Here is an 18,031-nt window from a genome sequence, read left to right on the forward strand (position 1 = left end):
CAGAAATTTAAAACATGGAGCAATCGCTCGTTTTTTTTTTTTTGTCAATTCATCTTGTTTAATCATGCCCCTTTTCGCAGCGTCATACGACAGAATTTTGCATGCACAATCTCTAGTGTGACCACAACTTAACTTATTTTGTACTTTGTAAAAATGTAATCAAAGAAATTATTCAAACAGGCAAAATTATATCAACTAAATGTGTGTTAGGTGATTTTGAGATATGGGAGTTTATCACACTGAGCACAAGTCCCTGTAATTGGTAGTTGGAGGCTTTTAACTTAAACCAATTGGATTTAAATTAATTTGGTGTTGTTGTTGTTGTTAACTTGTTATATTTAAATATGCACCAGAAAGATTGCAGTCAAGATCATTTTAATGTAATAAAAAAGACAGACCTGTCAATTACACTGAGATGATTTTCAACAAACATCTATACTGTAAAAACTTCTGCTATCGTATCTTACTGGCTTTAATTTTTAGTTGAAAAATACTGGGAAACACCCATACACTCTCACATTCACACATATTCACTACACTGTAATAAATTCCCATAATTTCACAATGCTACTGTAATTTTTTACAGTAAATTACATTAGTGTCACTTTACAGGATTTAACTGTTAAATTTTACATATTCAGAATTTGATTGTGACAAAGGCAGGCATCATGATTACAACAAATTACTGTAAAATTGCTATATCTTTTGTACGTTAGGAATTCAAACACATTTAATATTTTAATCAACATAGAAATTATTACACATTATCGTTTGTGACTAGTACAAGCACTTTTTTGATATTTAGAAATATTTACAGTATTGTTATTATGAAGTACCTCACAGTAATTTTATGTGAATTTATCTACAGGACCTTACCGTGAAAGTAATGCAATTATTAGCCAGTAATTTACTGTAAATTTAAGGTCAAACATTTTACAGTATACGGCTAATTTTATTAGTTCAATTCACCTATAGCACATGTCTTTAGACTGTTGGGGAAACCACAGCACCCAAAGAAAACCCACACAAACACAGGGAGAACATGCAAACTCCAATATTATTCACTGTAAAAAATTATTGCTGCCTTAAAATTTTTAGTTGACTCAAATTAACTTTTCTAGTCATCTTGACTTACATCAAGGAAACTAAAAATTTTATGTTAAACTATGTATAACTTTAAACAATATAGTTGAAACCTGATTAACTTTAAAACTTAAGTTAAAGCAACATAAACTTATTTGTTGAATTTTTGTCATTTAAATTTTTTACAGTGTACTGCATTTTCCCCAAAAAAGTATGTTGTCTAACATACAATGGCAGAAGTTTTATATTTTATTTATTTATTTTTCTTATAAAATAATCTTATTTATATAAAATCTGTATTTAATGATAATATTTTAAAAACCATTATAAAAGGCAGGGATCTGGTTGAAATTTAGATAAATGTATGCACTGTAAAAACAATTATATGATCAATTAGTCCTGACAGCATATGTTTTAGGTCATTGTAACTTATTAAACTAAGTTAATCATGTTCTAACTTTTTTTTAAGTTATGCAAGCTGTTTTAAGTCAGTTTAACATAATAAAAGTTCAATGGACTCATAAGGTTCATTTGATTCATCTTAAATATTTAAGGCAACCAGGATTTTTTTATTTATTTTTTTTTTTTCAGATATATTGTCTGATGAACAAGCTGGTGCCAACATTTCATTGTGCCCTGGACTATTACTGTTAATTTTGGAAAGACATAAAGCAAGCATTCATAAAAATGTTTCCTTTCTAACTACTTCAATTAAAGACAGTTTTTAGATGCTTTTCTTTTTATTGTCATTGTTCATCTAACAAGCTTGGGTAACCCTTAGATTACAGTAGGTGGTTCTTGCAGTCATAACAGAGTAAAATACAGGACTAAGATATCGTGTCACCCTACTGGGGGGCTAAAAAACGACTATTCCAATTTTTGAATGTGCTACAGCCATTCCTAGATCCGGTGCCGTCGTAGTTTTGAACACCAGCGAGCAGTGCACACTACTTTACATCATCGATATATCAAAGCATAACACAAAGTGACTCTTGGCATTAATGCACAAATTAACTGTTCAGCCAATCAAGTGCCTTCTCCTCCCATTAGTCCTGGGAGCTCATCCTCAGCTGGCATTATGTTAATCCGGTGTTCTGTTGATTTTACCTACCTTGTCAGATTGTCCTATATCCCATTCAAAAAATAGGTAGCACATTTTGATGACGTAATATGCTACCCATCAGATTTTTCTACCAGTGTACATTTTAATGTGGAGTAGTGTGATATGAAGCTGTAATATCACCCTAACCTACCGAATCCCTAACCCCAACCTCAGTACATTGTTGGTGGCATAAGCTGATGGGTAGGATAAAATGTCAGGACACCAGCCCTGATTATACCTCATGCTTAATGACTGTGGAGACATAAGAGCCATACGTAGATTCCAAAAGAAATGGCATAGGTAAAGCTGTTTTCTCACATTTGGAACAGGCATGCATTGTCTTTATGTAAGGATCCCACTGCTCTAACAATAAAATCCAACAGTGTGGGAGAAGGTTCAATGCAAGTTAATTAATTACAATTTAGATATAATCTGATTCTAGCTCTGTGTTTAATCTCAATTCAATTCCAAGTGATGAATAAATTTAGAAAGTGTTTCTAATTAATAATCAAATCACAAATATTGATTATGCATTAATTTAGTTTATTCTAAATACATTTCATTCATTAGAAACCCAATGTCACAAAGTCTCAAGCTAGCAGGGATCATGTCTCATGATTCTCACGGTCATAAACTGTATGATCTGAACACAAATCTGCAGTATTATTAAGCCCACATATTTATAATTTCTGGAGAAATACAACTAAATAAAATAGAACAAATAGTAAAAATGTATACATAAACAATAAGAAACCTGTGGATGAAAACTGATCCAGATCCAAAATGAAGAAAGGATGTCAAACAGGAGATAAATAACAATACTTAATTTACAGTTTTTCTTGATTGCTTTGACCTGGTTAAAGAAACTAGGATCCACAGTTTTTCTGATTATTATGTAAGCAGAGCAGAAGATTTGTCTTGCAAATGTGTAAACAATTTCTCGATGGATTGACACATTTTCCCCACCCTTTTGCAAAAGTTACACGCAAGTCATTCAAGCAGTTCAAACTCCATTGTTTTAGCTATGGTAATCAAACAGAAACCATCTAGTTCTAACTATTAAGCTGCAGTCACACTGGACTTTTCTCCCCATAGACTTCCACTCATACTTACGTGAATGCGTCAGACCGGAAACGCAAGGTTGTGCGCCAAGTGAAATCGCATCACTTCACTGCATGAGACCAATCGAGGATCAAAACATCACCTCTCTGAACAGGAATTTAAAATATGGACCCATCGCTCGCTTTTTTTAATGTCTAATCATCTTGTTTAATCCCGCCCCTTTTCGCAGTGCCGTACGACAGAATTTTGCAAACTCAAACTCTAGTGTGACCGCAGCTTTAGTCATTACCGAGATTAGTATAAAAAAAAATCACTGAAGCACCTGTTTGACACTTCTTCACGCAAATCTTCAATCTGCAAACCTTATAAAATGGATGCCAGGTCTGTGTTGTTCTTTGTCTGCATGAAAGGAGGAGGTCAATTGTGGCTATGTCTTATACTGCAGTAGATTTTTCTGTATCTTCGTATTACATGTATTTTCTGTATTGTAAGGATGTCTTTTAACTACAGCGGTTCGAACTGTAGTTTGGCTGAATAACTAAAAAGTTATCAGTATAATGGTGAAAAACTGTACATTTCTAATCAAACCATTCTTCTGCAATCTTATGCCAAAAACGCAAATAATGGCAGTTCTAATAGCTAAAAATGTGGTTGAGCGTTGCTATTATGTTACTATATTGTACTTCTATATGGAGCGATTAAGTGTTAATGTTAAAACAAAAGTAAAAGACAGAATAATTGAAGATGAAATGATTTAATGAGAATAATTTGCTGCAGTTACTCTGAATTAGTTAAATAACTGTATAAAATGATTAAACATGAAATGATAAAAAAACATGATATTAATTGTACCCAGCTTAAATGTAAAATGAAGTTACCTAAGGAAGAGAGAGAGAGAGGGTGAGCAGGGAGTAAGGCCCCAAGTGAGAACCAGAGTGTTTTGCAATGCATATGATAATTTGCACTCTTACAGTATTATTTACAGTATTTCAGTTTTCAGCCACATAAAAAAATGAATGTCGTTGATTCATTAAAAATTGTATATTATCCTTATTCTGGACCCAATGCTTTGCAAAAAAGCAAATTTGACATAGCCTAAATAAAGACAACAAATGGCTCTGGCAATAGGCTACAGTAGCAAGTAACAAGAATTCTGTATTTTGTTGTGAATTATAGAATCTCCACCTGGAGATACTCATCTTGAGGCCCCAAGAGATTATGCAGCACCATTGATGTTATTCAAGACCTGTGAAGAAATGATGCCAAGATATCATCAGCTCTGCACAAGAAGTTTGGCTAAAGGAGAAATGGTCGTGCCCAACTTAGCCTGGTTTCTCACAAGGTTTTTTCCCTTCACTTTCGTCAATTGGTGAAGTTTGTTCCTCGCCACTGTCACCACTGGCTTGCTTAGTAGGGACTTGTGGAGCTACACATTGATGGATTTGCTCTTCAGTGTTTGGACTTCCGGCAATGAAATTTAAACTAAACTGATCTGAATTAAACTGAACTGCAACTATGAAAACGAACTGACAGTTTCAATTTACAAGAACTTCTATGTTAATCTGCTTTGACACAATCTACATTGTAAAACTGCTATATAAATAAACATGAATTGAATTGAATCTTTACACGGAAAATCTTTACATAATGACACTAATAAATTAATAAATACACAGATGTAAAACAATGAGATCTGGGCCCCCAGATCCAATAGATGGCTGTAGTACATTGTGATCTTATAAAATGATTTTGTGATGCATCAGACCATTGCAGGTTCACTAAATAAAATGCAGCTGTTGACAAGCCCCAGCAGGCACAGGATGTTAACATGTCGTCATATTGATGTTGTACGCCAAAGTCATGGGGAAAGTTGCATTTTGTTAGGAAATGAAAATCAGGTTGACGTCAATGTCCATCATCCAACCTAAAATCAACCAAATATCAACGTCTAATGATGTTACAGCTTGACGTTGCGTGGACGTTACCACTATGACATGTATCAGATGCTGGATTTTGGTTAATAATAAAATACTGAATAAATGTCAGTATTTGATGTCAATATGACGTTAGTTTAAGATGTTTCTCGACATTGGATTTTGGTCACTTTCAAACGTAACCTAAAATCAACCAAATTTCAATGTCTATTGACGTCGTTATTGGACATCAACATAAGTTTGTCCTTGTGGTTAGACTTTAAATTGGGGTGCCCTAAACCTAATCTAACCTAATATTAACGTCTTATGACGTGTGCCTGCTGGGGCTATGCTGGAAGCAAATGATTTTATAATAAAACAATGTAGAAATAAAGGACAATGTTTCAAGACACAATCTACTGGCCAGACTTTTTTTTTTTTTTAAATCATCTTCTTTAAAAAGATTCTAGGAGATCCAGAATAAGACTGTCCTGAAAATGAGTGCAGATGCATGTAATTGCACTTCAGTAAATCATATCAGTAAGTATTACTCATATCAGCAAAAGTGCAATGCTAATGTTCATTTATTATTGCCTTGTAGCCCTATGTATGCAATATATTTTTATTTACGATTGCTTGAGCAATTAGTTTTTATTGCTGGCACAGATTCCTGACTATTTTCAAAAATATATAATTGAATTACTGTACGTTGTGACTGATTGTTCTCAGAATTGACTAATATTACTTTGAAAAGTGTTTCTTCCTGGCAGCGCCATCAAAAACACACTGAATCACTCCGTCTGAACCACTAGTGTGTGTGTGTGTGTGTGTATATGTTTAGATCTCAATCTTTAACTGTAAAAAGGCTGTAGAGAAATTAAAGCTTTAATTTAAGATTGTAGCTTCAAGTACAGACAAGACTGCATTTAAGCAATGATGACAAATGATAGTACTAACATAATATTTCAGATGGAGCCTAAGAAATGGACATTACATGGATGATTTCCTTCCCATAAATCCTTGGAAGATTTACTGAACTGAACACCAAGTGTGTATCACAAGGTCTTAATGAGAAAAGAGTCGCACGTGCATCAGATAAAGCAAAAAACCATGAGAGACAGAGGAAAACGTCAATGTATCGAACAAACTCAAGTGTCTTATAAAACATCAGCACCAACAGTATGATCAAATTTGTTCAATAAACAGATTCATTTATTTTTAAACAATTAATCCGTTAAAAGCGGATGTGCTAATAAAGAATTTGAAGTCACGAGTGCCATTTTAAAGCAGCTTTGAACGCATCCGGATATATTTAAAGTCGACCCGCTCCTTTTATAATTAGTCATTTCCAATGGTATATCTACCTAATGCCTAGGATGTTGTAGGCATTCATGGAAAGACCTTTTAACTAATGCTACTAACCTGCAGCATGTTGTGACATTATAGCTGTTGATGAGATTGTGTAACCCACCCACCTGTGGTATGTTTCCTCACCTGCTGCCATAATGAATGTGTTTACCGGTGTCACTGAAGCAAATTTGATCATTTAAACTATTCATAGTCTGTGCTGTTTTGTGAACCGCAAGGTCGGTGATGTAAATGGCGCTCTGGTTAATCTCAGATGTGAATGGAAAGTTAGTTAACCCTGGTGAAAGGAAAGTACACCTTTGCATAGTTTTAAAAAGAATGCTTATAATGGAAATATGCTTGAAAAAGGCTATATTTCAAGTATAAAATGAATGCAATGATTTTAGTTTACTGCATGTCAATTGCTATTAAATACAATGTTTGTACATTTATATATATATATATATATATATATATATATATATATATATATATATATATATATATATATATATATATATATATATATATATATATATATATATATATATATATATATATATATGTATTCACAGTGTTTGTTTCTTATGTTTCCGATAACACATGTCTTTGAACTGTATATATATATATATATATATATATATATATATAATTTCCTTTTCTATCTATTTATTTATGAAAAATACAGGTACACTAATCTCAATATCTGTGATTTAGAATGCAGTATACGTCGCATTAGAGTAGATGGCCTTAGACACTGAGGATTATGGGATTTAGGCTACTCACCTCAGAATGCATCATATTCAACTGTCCTGACAAAACCCCTGTCTCTGGTAATTGGTGGATTTCCATAAGTATATTCATTCATTCCAGGTTTTGCCTGAGTTAAAAAAGAAGCAAAGTGGCTTGAGTTTACAAGTGCATTAAAGGTGCAGTATGTAAGATTGACATCCAGTGGTTAAACAAGGTATTGCAGTAAAAGTTCAAAACACTTTTTCACCCTCAAAAATCCAGGTTGCCAGATTGATGACACCACTATGAGTGCCTTACAATTCATCCTACACCATATGTATACGCGATGATACACGACAAAAGGAATATTTTCCATGTTAAAGGAGTTTATGGCTAAATGATCACCTTACCTGAAATTTCTAGACCTAGAAATGGTTTCTATTTCTTATGGCCACGATCACCTGTGCTTTTTTGTGTTAAATGCTACCAATGTGAGTCTAAAAATCATTTAATGACACCTAATATGCTGATATATTAATGGATAAACTGGCCATGGGAAGATTTTTCACATTTTCAAAAGAGAATAGCTGACTTTAGCATTGTTTTTCAGTTTCTTCTATTGTTTTGCAATGTTTCTTAAATATCTGCAAACATAGTATAGTATTTTCTGCTTTAGTAGAGTAAAACACTTACATACAGCAACTTTAAGAAGATATTTCAAACTTGTTTGTTGGCTTATGCAATACCTAATACCTAAGATTATGTACTGTATATAGCACATTTCAAAATAGTAATGGCTTTACATAATGAAAATTTTAAATAGTCAAACAAATAATAACAATAATAAAACACATTATAGATAAAATATAAACACATTATTATACAGTTATTTAAAATGTATAAAAACTCTTAAAAAGTAATAGGGTAAATGGTGCAATGTTTTGTACATGGCACAGTGCTCAACCAGTAAAAGTCTAGCTATTCAAATATGTTTTGCGTCTGGATTTAAATACAGGTTTACAGATCAGAAGACCAGCAAAATTTGACCTGACCTGGGGTGCGTTTCCCAAACAATGGCAAAACCCCTGGCTGAACTGTCATAGCATGATGCATCCTTTGGAAAAAGAACGATGTAGTGATGAGTGTTTCTCAAAACCATAGTTTCTCTGTCGCAGATCCATTGTTTGAACCACATTAGTCGTCCAAAATGCCATAATGACACTGTAAACAGCTAATGAATAACTATTTCTTTTAATTTCCATAACACCAAATTCAATTTCCATAACTTTTTTGTGCGATTGTACAAATGGATTTCATAGATTTCACTTTCCATAGGTCACCTATAGATTTTGTCACGGCTGCATTCAAAATGGCATAAATGATTTCAAAGTGCACTACGAAGGGAGCGGAATTGTCAATATGAAGATCGCTCAAATTGAACTGTTAAAAAAAATGCTTTGAAAGCAAATTACACGTGAAAGAGATTACTTTAATGACTTTGTTTTTATTTTTTGATCATTACAAGTTTAAACGTTAGAAAATTCTAAATTAATAGGGCTTAGGGGGTAACTGGGAATAAAACACAGCCAGGAACTATGATTGTAACTACAAGTAGCGGTGTAGTTGCAAACTTTCAAGTTTGTGACCCAGTTTGCAAATGTTCATTGGAATAATGGATTTGAGAAACACCAAAATCAGGGAGCTGTGTTTGTAATGACAGAACTTGTGACCCTTATCGACTAACGATGGTTTTCGGAAAAACCTGGTCTGTAGCTTTATTTAAGCAGTGTTAGCTTAAAGGAATAGTTCATCCAAAAATGTAAATCTACTTTCTATTTACTCACCCTCGAGTGGTTCCAAACCATTATGAGTTTTGTTTCTTCTTATTTTTTCTGTTTCTTCAACACAAGCAATGATATATTGAGCAATGTTTGAAACTTGTAACCATTGACACCAATAGTAAGAAAAACAGGGCAGCACGGTGGCGCAGTGGGGTCGCCTCACAGCAAGAAGGAACAAAAGGAAAAAAAACAGAAGGAAAAAAAATCCTAAAAGGATTAACAGGACAAGTGAGGGGTTATTTAATTATGACAGAATTTTAAGGTGAACTATCCCTTTAGCCTACTTCAGCTAAACTGTATTATAAGTTGTTTCTGCCACATGGAGCAGTTTTAGCTCAACTAACATTAAATTGTTTTGACTGAATTCTACCACATGAACGAGCCTCAGCTTACCAGCATGCTAGTGCTAAACTTTGTTGCTAATAGATTTTTCCAATTGGAGCATTTTTGAGTTCCTTAAAAAGTTGCTATCTATTAAAAGTGTTTCAAATGGGGCACTTATGAAGTTCAGTGAGTGAATACACGTTGGTTTATATGATTCACACATTGTAGGATTGCTTGTTAGCATGTTGCTGCTGCACAACTCAAAGAAGATTACTAAAAAATCTGTTCAAATTAATCAATGCTTCATGAGTATCACCAACATACACACTTGATTTTGTGTCTGGTGAACAATGAGCAGAGACTAGCAGTTGCTGCTTCTTAGCATATGATAAATAATTTAACAGACTGAAACCATCTGGTCTTATTCCACTCTGTTATTTCGGCCGTGGGCCTCTCTGGAATAACACTGAGTGCTCACAATTTGTCTCTAACAAAAAAGGAAATGTAATAATCAAGGATGAGGCGTTCAAGGCTCTTCTCGGAAAAGCGCTTGTGTCACTAACAAGAACACTCCTCTAGTCACTGGTTTAGGAGCGGATACAATGGTCCCAAATCACATCAAGAGAAGAATGAGATTACAGATGGACTCTCAGGTTTGTCAGAACCATAATAATAATTCTACCACCAGCACACCCTTCCCCTTTCATTTCCACCCTCTGTGTGAGAAAGACACAAAGAGTCTCTCTGAGGAACAGTAAGAGAATAGAGCAGTTCAGTCATGACGTCAATTTGTAGGCCAACCCGCAAGGCTAATTTGCCATGGTTCCCTGGTGGTTTCGCAATGGGTTTTTAGAATAGTGGTTTTTGATATATGAGGAAAATAAGGTCTGTGGTTAATATTACATTGTTCTAAAGCACAAATGACACTTCCTACATATTGTGTATAATATATATATATATATATATATATATATATATATATATATATATATATATATATATAAATAATTTTTATTTTATTTTAATTTATTTATTTTTTATTACTTTTTGTTCCGTTTTTATTCATTCATTCATTTTCCTTCAGCTTAGTTCCTTATTTATCAGGGGTCGCCACAGCAGAATGAACCGAAAACTATTCTAGCATATGTTTTGCAGTCTATACCCATCCGGCCGCAGCCCAGTACTGGGAAATTGTTCAATTTTACTTTTGTTTAGTAGTTAGTTTGTTTTAGTACTTGTATGGTTTATTTTAGTGACCTGTTGAGGCAACATTTACATTTTGTATTATTTAGATATTAATATTATTATTAACTGTAATGTACATTTTATTCCATACTTATTTCAATAAAGGAAAATATTTTTATACTATGTATAAATTTATTTTTGATGGATGGATAAATGAATCAATGTACGGACGAATTAATAGACAGATGTATATCATAATCCACAGAGTAATGATAGATGGCCAGCAAATGAATGGGTGTAGAATATGGACATACTCTACCAATAAATATGAATGGATGGATGGATAGATGGATGGACAGACAAATGGATAGATGTACAGTATGGAGATACAAAACATAAAGATGGATTGTTGGATAGTTGGATAGATTAAAGGATTGGATGGATGGATGGATAGAAATATGGATAAATGAATGTCAATGTACAATATGAACAAATTAATGGATCATAGATTAACGGACTGATGGGTAGGCTGACAGGATGAATGGATCTACTGTACACACATGTGATGGATGTATAATATAGATGGATGGACAGACAGACAAACAAATGGATGTACTGTATGGACATACAAATAGCAACCCTGGCTCATTATGGATAAGTACACATATATACATTTCTGAAGAGTGCGAAATATGTCCCAGGATGTATGTTTTCGCAAATCCACCAGAGGCTACTGTGTATGCTTTATCAAAATTCTCTCACAAGTGAAAATCGTGCCTGCTTGTAATTCCACCAGAGGCTGCTGTCGCCTGACTTACTGACCGATCAACCCCGCTCCCCCCCCCAATTCCCCTTCCCCTCGCCTAAACTCATTGATATCGTTTTCAAAAGCACTGATTGACCTGGCCACCACCTTCCATAAACCTAACCAACAGTATTTTTAAAAGCAATCTAGATAAAAAATGCCTTGCGGCCGCCTAATTTTTACCACGTCTTCATGTCTTACAATGTTCTCACCATGTTATTTTATTTTTTGCCTTTTGTTTTACCTGCTTTTTGGGCAAATTTATCACAGTGGAAAAGCCACCCACACAAAAGTAAGATATCAGCTGGTAGTGCGAAAAGAAATAGAAGCCATCGGTGGCATGATACCACCCTGTAGAGTTAATTTTAAAAACGAAATGCAGCCATACATACCTTTGGCTACATAATTTGCACTCTCCAGAAATGTATATGGGGCTATGTATTCACAATAAGTCTGTGTTGATAAAATAGATGGACGGACGGACGGATGGATGTATTTTACCAAGTCCATCATCTAAGACATTTTTTATTTAGTTTACCACAATTCGTTCTGAGATTGCCTTTTAAGTAATCATGCAATACCACTTAAAACTTTAATCAAAATGAGGCATCTTAGAGGCTGCACAATTAAAATGTCTGTGTTGCTTCAGAATGCTGCCTCAGTAGGCAGCACACTAGGTTCTGGATGAGAGCTAATGTCTCTATATGGAACCCAAGAGTGGCAGATGGCACAGTAAATCTGAAGCGAATAACCAATCACATTAGGTTCCTCCCTCTCTCACTTGTTCTTGCTTCCCAAATAATGCACACCACAAATCAAATCACCTCATATCACAAGGGCAAGTATTTCCCACCAAAACAACCCGTCTCACAATCACATTAGAGGCTCTGAGAGATGTAGGAATCCTAAGGGTCTGGTCGAAAATGGCCAAGGTGTGACACTTAGCATGATAATTTTTCCATTATCTGCACATTATCTCCATTTTACGGACAAGTCCTGATGGAAGGTGTTGCAAGCGGTTACGGAATAATGCATTGGAAGTTTTTGGTTACTTACAGTAAGTTTTCTATTATGGAGATGTGTGTGGTGGACCCACAGCATAGACACCCAACTATGTAATCTCTTCTGTCTTTGTCCTCAACTTTAAGTGAACCGTCACACTCATAAATTGAAGATAGATCACTCTGTGATGGGTTTTGTGACTGGATGAGATGACTGGCATGGATTACACCAGCTCTACTCTCCTCATCCTTTCCTGATTGCATCCTTTGAGCTATTTGCAAAACGTCTCGCCACCGGTCCTCAATCATTCTTTCTGTTTTGTCTTCTTGTTCTTTGTCTTTTCTGGGATGATTTATAGATACTGTCCATTATCCCTGGCTGGGTCTCATCACTCACTCCTGTAACTACTCTCTGCCGCTTATCTTCAACTGAGCTTTCAATCGGCACATTCTGAAGAAGTTTGTTGAAACTTTACATGCCACTTATTTTTATTATTTTTTATTATTATAGAGCATCTCATGTTGTATATATTAAATTAGTGTATTGTATCTTCTGCTATGTTCCAGATGCTGCTGGTAGACACCAGTAACTAAACCTTTTCTTCTTTAAAAGAGGTGGTCCAGAGTGTATTTTTAAGGCTTGGTTGTGTTTATAAGATTCAAAGCTATACACTGCTACTAAGTTAACATAAAAACAGCTATCATATTTCCTAATTTCTCAAAAAGCCTGCTCTCAAGAGGCTCTGATTGGTCAGCTAACATTATGTGCTGATTCGCAGATCGCGTCCATGTCACCAGGAAGTGCCACGTCTGTACTGGCACATGCTTTGTCAATGTGTAAATACTGTCAGTCAGAGTAGCTGTTAGCTGTATCAGTTTGAGCCTGAATCTGACAGAAAATGAAGAGGACACAGCTGAACCTCATGCCTGACCTTTAAAATAAAATCTGACAAGTGTCTTTCATACAGTATATATTCAGAATAAGTGTAAGTAATATAAAACGTTCACAAATCTTTGAGAGTTTGTTATTTAAGATGTAAAATGCACAGAAAGTGGCTGCATAGAAAGACACTGCAGCGCTGGTGAGGATTGTTGGTGTTTACAGGGGTTTGACGGGTAAATGTTAATTTGTAGATAAATTGTTAACAGTGCCAGACAGCATTTCAAGTTGTTTACATCCTTGCTACAGCATACCGTTAACGCTAGAAACTATGCATGTAATTGATCACTTTTAACAAGTAAAAATACTTACAGGTTGTGGCTCACAATTCACAGCTTCTCCTTTATAGTTGGAACTGTTCCTTCATTGAGGAGTTTCTAGCCGAATCCAGCACTGAACATGGAGCGATTCTGGAAGCTGTCCTTTGTCAAATGCTAGCTTTATCTTTTTGTGAATTCTCTGGAACATAATTTTCATTAAACTGTAAGCATCTCTCTTTGTGTTGTGTCCTTTGGAAGCCCAAATAGAGAAACAGAATAAGCTCTGTGGAAATAGCAGCATTTGGACGGCATTTTAGCTTTCTCTGCTATAACATTACAGCACCTCTGGCTGTGCCCCTTCACTGTGCAAGGTATATACACATAACCTGAAGGGTTTATGATCTCATTAACCTGGATGTATTTTTTTGTAGTCCCCAAACTTCGTTCACTGTAAAGCCAATGTCTCTTTTTGTAATGAACTTTGAACATCTTATATACAGTGATGCTGTTTATGTTCACACAGCGACATTAAACAATAACTAAAGTTTTTTTTTTTTTTTCATGCAGACAGCAATTGCATGTGTTCCTTTCAGAACTAAATCATTTTGCTTAAGAAGATTTGCAATATTCTTTTTTTATTATTAAATAAATTGTGACTTACTGTAACCGCATGCTATATATTTTCTTTTTCATTGACAAATGGCTGGATTTATCGGTAGCAGTGTGCTATGTGGTAAATAGTGTAATGTAAATACACTTACAATTGTAGAATGATTTTCACTGTTTACTTTGAAAAAATGTACACCCCACATACCAAAATAGGCTATGCAATAATTGTAAATTTTTACACACAGTAAGTGTTACATCATGACACAAAATGACACTAAAGGGGTGACACTAAGGGATCAACATGTGATGAGCTAGGAGTGAGAATGTGTTGGCTCTAACGTCACTGAAACCCTCCAAATGCAAGCTTTCAACAATATTGCTGTCAATAACTCAAATCACTCAATTCAAATCACCTAAAATGACTGGTCATCCAACACAAAAGCACAGGATCAGGCAGATAATCTCAACGGCCAATCATTTCAATACTGCTGCTTAAACAAGCTATGAATCTGTAAATCATTTTGGGCTAAATATATAGTCACACTTAAAAAAATAAGGCTTCATTAGTTAATGTTACTTAATGTTTTCACTGGAAGTTTATTATTTATCAATTATAGTTCAACATTTACTAATGTATTGTTTACATCCCAATGCATGCTTGTTAACATTATTTTATGCACAGAGTTAAAATGAATGTTAATTGTTCATTCATTGTGAATAGTTTGTTCTTGTTAGTAAATGCGTTAACTAACATTAACTAATACAACCTTTATTGTAAAGTTTTTCCTGTATTGTTAAGGTATAATAATCTAGCTCCTGCTTATCTAACCAACCTTCTGTCTTGCTAAAATCCAACCCTTAAGATCTCAAAACTCAGGGCTTCTGGTAGTACCCAGAGTAGTAAAGTCTACTAAAAGAGGTCGAGCCTTCTTATTTATGGCTCCTAAATTCTGGAATAGCCTTCCTGATAATGTATGAGGCTCAGACACTTTCTCAGTTCAAAACTAGATTAAAGACCTATCTTTTTAGTAAAGCATAAACACAATGCACCACATAACAGTATGATGCATGAGTGTGCTCCAGGCAGCTGTAGAATACACTCCTCCTGTCTTAATGCACCAAACGTTTTGTTAGAAACACTCATATGCTTTGCATGTTTGTTTCTATGTCTGTTTCTATAGCTATTATTTTCATTTATAACACTTCATTTTTGCATCTCGTTTAAACACACTGAACAGCAGCTATGCTAATTATTTTCTTCATTCTCTATTTTCACCCGGGGATAGTCATCCTGAGGCCTCTAGAGATTATGCAGTGACATTGATGTGATCCAAAGCCTGTGAAGAAATGATGCCAAGGTCTACATAACCCTGGACCATGCCATATCCTGAGCTGATGCTGTGGTGGTCATAATGGAGCAGAGAGCATGAAACTGATGTGAGTCTTCGCATTGATCCCGTGGGCCAGCCTGAACACCCACCAGTGACCTACTCACACCTTCAGCTTCAGCCTCCGGTGCCTAGACTGCAGCTCTGCACAAGAAGTTTGGCCAATGGAAAAATGGTCGTGTCCAAACTGAGCCTGGTTTCTCTCAAAGTTTTTTCCTTCACTTTTGTCAATTGGTGAAGTTTGTTCCCCGCCACTGTCACCACTGGCTTGCTTGGTTTGGGACATGTGGAGCTGCACACCGATGGATTTGCTCTTCAGTGTTTGAACTTTCAGCAGTGAAATTAAAACCACACTGAAATGAACTAAATTGAACTGCAACTGAACTGACAAAGTTTCAATTTACAAGAACTTCTATGTTAAGCTGCTTTGACACAATCTACATTGTAAACCGCTATAGAAATAAACATGAATTGAATTGAAGTATACAAATTAATTAAAGATAAAAGAATAATAAAATACAACTGCAAGACAGAATTTTTAACAATATAAATGTCTCTCCATTTACTGTGGATCAATTTAATGTGTCCTTTATCAATAAAACAGGAAAAGTGTGTAAGAGCGAGATTACCGACCCTAGACTTTTGAACATTTAAATGACAGTTTACCAGCAGTCAATTTTTGGAAAAGGCTCTTAAAAGTGTGAAATGAACGGCCTTGCCATCTACCCATAAACATAATGACTCGCAATAAAAATCTGCAGCTGTTACTGCTTTCTCAACTTTGCTCTAGAATCAAGAGCCACAGAATAGAAATCTCAGAAAACAATACAGGATATGGTGCAGGGATTACCATTGGGACCCATGCGCATACAGCAGGTGGATCAAATCGAGGTTTAATAAACCAATCTGCAGAGTAAGATGACTGTATGGAATGGAAAACTGCCTGCTTTACTGACCTTTAGCAGGAGGTCAGCTCGGCACCTTTTCTTTCATTATGAAGTGGCCTTTTAGGAGCACAGTGCTAGCTTTCCATGTGCAGCGATTATTTAGACCATTATTGCATTTTTCCACTTCAGTGTAATTCTGGACAAGTGCAGCTGGTTTCAAGTCAGTAAGCCTAATATCTTTTTGCAGGAAGGGAAAGTTATTGGACAAGCCTTTGACCTTTTACTATCCACTTCTGAATTTTCAAGCTTGCGCAAGCTTACTTGTGCAGTCAAAAAAAAACAAAAAAAAAACAAGAATAATAAACGGCAAAGCACTGATCATTTCGATATGCAGCAATTTCACAAATATTTCAGCATTTCTTAACCAGAATGCATTTGTGGATCCCAAAGTCAGCTATTCGTCTTCGTGTAGCTGTGCATCCTTAAGATAATTCAAATGTGTTTATTTGTCATGAATCTTAATGTATTTTCCATAGCCGCAAACTAAATGTCGGCTATTTCGTCTATAGCAAAAAAAGTGATTACAGTACAACCAAAGAAAGAGGCAGAGCTTGTATTAGTAGACTTTTTTGCTTACAGTTGCTTTCCACGTCTGTGGTGGCATATCTGCCATTTACTCACTTTACATCAACAGCAGATGGTGTGCAAATTCCCATTATTCTCCATACATTTGCGGTAACAGCAAAATGCCAGATACGGGAAGCGCAGACGCGGATTGATGACTACATACTTCCTCATTGATCTGCTGGATGGAACATGAAAGTCAAATGAAAATTTCAACATTTTCTCAGGGATGTAGCGACTTTCCCCACATATGGTTTTTCTTTGGGGCTTCATAGAATGTTTCTGGAAACTTTTTTTATTATATTTCTTTTTTTTTTCTCAGAGTTTGTCAGAAGTCATCTCTATCTTTCTTCTGCCACAACCCTGACTGTCACAGTAGAAGGTGAGTCTGGAAGTATTTCTCGTGCTCTCGTTCTCTTTCTTCTCCCACACATGGTGGGTAGTAAAAGCAGCCGCTTACAAAATGAGCATTTATGACAGAGATTAATGTGTGTGCAGGGGGGGAAAGAGCAGAGCAGAGAGAATACACAACAGCAAATCCATTACTCTCCTCTTGATAAGCCTCTCTCTTCTCTCTCTCCCTTTTTCAGTCCTGCATGTCTTCTAGTGTATAGTGAGGTTATGGAGGTGGGGACAATGTTTCTGTGGATTATAGTACTCCCACATCATATCACAGACCTAATTTGATCTGAAAGGCCTTCCCTTTACCCTCTCCTTTCTGTTCCATTGTGTGCAATGAACATCGGGCTGAATATTGAAATATAGCAGAACTGCAAAGGAAAAATCTGCCCACTAAAATTTTTATTTAATGTGATGTCTAAAACAAAAAAGGTACAACCTGCAATGATAAAGCTATTTTGAATAATTTTGATGTTAATTTATTGAGTATGAATTGCTGAAAATATTAAATATTTTCACTGTTCCAGCC

Source organism: Danio aesculapii, chromosome 8 (genome assembly GCF_903798145.1).
Source record: "Danio aesculapii chromosome 8, fDanAes4.1, whole genome shotgun sequence".
In the NCBI taxonomy this organism is placed as follows: Eukaryota; Metazoa; Chordata; class Actinopteri; order Cypriniformes; family Danionidae; genus Danio; species Danio aesculapii.